Genomic DNA, 2,295 nt, shown 5'->3' with positions numbered 1-2,295 from the left:
GTCGGGGGAGAAGCACTGGCAGGTGCTAGCAGTGTTGGCTCCTGAATGTCAGCAGTGGACACAGCTGGATATTCCTCTTTGTTGTGCTGTTTGGTGTGTCTGGAGGGTCTGCAAATGACTGCTGAATCCACTCTTCCTTTCTTCAGAAAGGTAGTGAGATTTTGGATTATGAAGATCTGGAGCACCTCACACTGAGTTCATTAGCAGGCCAGGAGAAATGTCCTACAGAGAAGCAGTCCTGCTCCTCCGAGCCTTCGACCAGCAGGCCTTCCCTGCAGCCAGGAGCAGCCACAGCTCTCAGGGAGATGTGGTTGAGGAAGACCAAGAGTTTCCAAAAGGAACAGGTCCCAGACAAGTGTAGGACAAAGCCAGACTCTGAAGAAAGCAGCCAACGAGCCTTCCCTCGCCTGCGCTCTTCCATACGCCAGGCAATGCAGGAAATCCAGCAGGTGAGCTGGGGCATATCATCTGCCAAGCCATGGCCCTTCTGGGAAACATGAAGCTGCCCTGCACAGGAGCAGGAGAGAGGAGGCTTCCACAGGTAGCACATGGATTTCCTAATGCCTGGATCACGGGTTTTATTTGGTGGTCTTGGGATCAAGATATTCCTTGGAATTGCCAGATCTGGGGATACCCTGAGAGAGGTTTACTGAGATGCCTAAAGAAAAGGCCACAACAGAAGGGCTGCAATGTGGCCAGCATCCCAGTCACTGCTCTCCTAATGCTGTCTCTCTGCTTCTCACTGCAGTTCACTTCTGCTCCCCTGAACATGTGCAGAGCTGAGCAGAGCTGTCAGCACTGACACTGTAGAGCCCAAGTGACACGGTAAGTGGAGCCAGCACACAGGAGGGCAAACAGTCATTGCAGCTTCCGGAAAAATGGGGCTCTTCCCTTCATGCTCCACCTGGATCATCTCTTGGCCACAAGCTACATAGAAATATTGCAGGAAAAAGAGGGCAGCAGCCAGCTTCCATCCCAGGACTGCAAAGAAACCAGAAAAACCGGGATAAATCAGCCTAAGTTTGGGTTCCCAGCACCTGTGGTGCACAGAGTGCTTGCAGTACAATGGCAAGGCTGCTGGAGGGAGCTCACAGATTGTTAGAGGTCTGGGGCTGAAAGGACAAGGACTATGAGAAGGCATGTCTGCATGCCACAGTAGTCATCTGCAGGGGCTTAGTGTGGTGGAGAGAGGTGTTGGGCAGAGTGCTCTGGGGTTAGCAGTGGCAGTGAGCTGAAGGCAAGATGGAAAACATAGGAAAAGGCAGCAAATTTTGTTGCTGTAAAGAGGACTTTAAACCAAGTCTCAGCAGCTGAAGTGCAGCTGGTTAGTGAGACTGGGCAAGTTAGAGGAGTCTGTGGAGTGGGTCAGGAAGGGCCTTTTGACAGACCCTGTGTTGTCTGAAGCATCTAGTGGATGTGCTGCTCCTCAGTGGGTAAATCCATCTCATTCAGTTGTGGAAGGCAGATGGAAGCAGTAGTGTACATCTCTGGAAAAATCCGGTTATGTGTCTGCTGGGAGTGGAGAGGAATCAGAAGACTATGCTTTTGGCTGCTGACCCACTGCTGGGCTTGCAGCCTTGCACTGGGATTGCTGAGTTTCCTGTGTGGTACCACTCCCACATGGAAATAGTGCTGGAGCAAAGTCTTATAGCTGGAACCTGTCTTGTCTTTCTCTTGGCGACTGAGAAAATCCTCTCCCTGAAGTGTTTGACTCAATTGCATCATTCCTGTGCATTGGTACTGATGGACCCAGGGGATGCTCCCTGTGTCTGAGGTTAGGCAGAAGTAAGACAAAACTTGTGGGATCTCCACAGACAACTGCAAGCATGTTGTCCTGGAATAGTTTATTGAAACCCTTCTGTTATGTCTTCAACTGAGTTATATTTCTTGCAGGTCCAAGTGGCTCGGCCCTATCTCCTTCGAGTGTTGCTGGGCCTCGCCTAACTAGTGACACGTATCCAGGCATGCAGCAGCCTTTTTCATTTTAATTTTCCTTTTTGTTTTTGCAGTATTTGGACCGGTCTGATCCTGGCAAAGAGGAAAGAATGGGGATAGTCACACTGCACAGACCCACAGTGCCTGACAGTCTGTGTGGCAATACTTCAATGTTTCTGGAGACTCCTCGGCTAACACTGTTAATAGTCACAAACTGGATACCTCTCAACAACCTGTTCTGTCACAAATACCTGTACTAAAATCCTACCTCGTTCTCTTCAAGTCCTCTGTCACTGTTTTGGTCCTGTGTATCTGCTGCTCTCGGAGACAAGGGAATCATAGAATCAACCGAGTTGGAAG

Source organism: Acanthisitta chloris, unplaced genomic scaffold (genome assembly GCF_000695815.1).
Source record: "Acanthisitta chloris isolate BGI_N310 unplaced genomic scaffold, ASM69581v1 scaffold6393, whole genome shotgun sequence".
NCBI lineage: Eukaryota > Metazoa > Chordata > Aves > Passeriformes > Acanthisittidae > Acanthisitta > Acanthisitta chloris.
The sequence above is the reverse complement of the archived record's forward strand: the minus strand, read 5'-3'. Positions refer to the sequence as shown.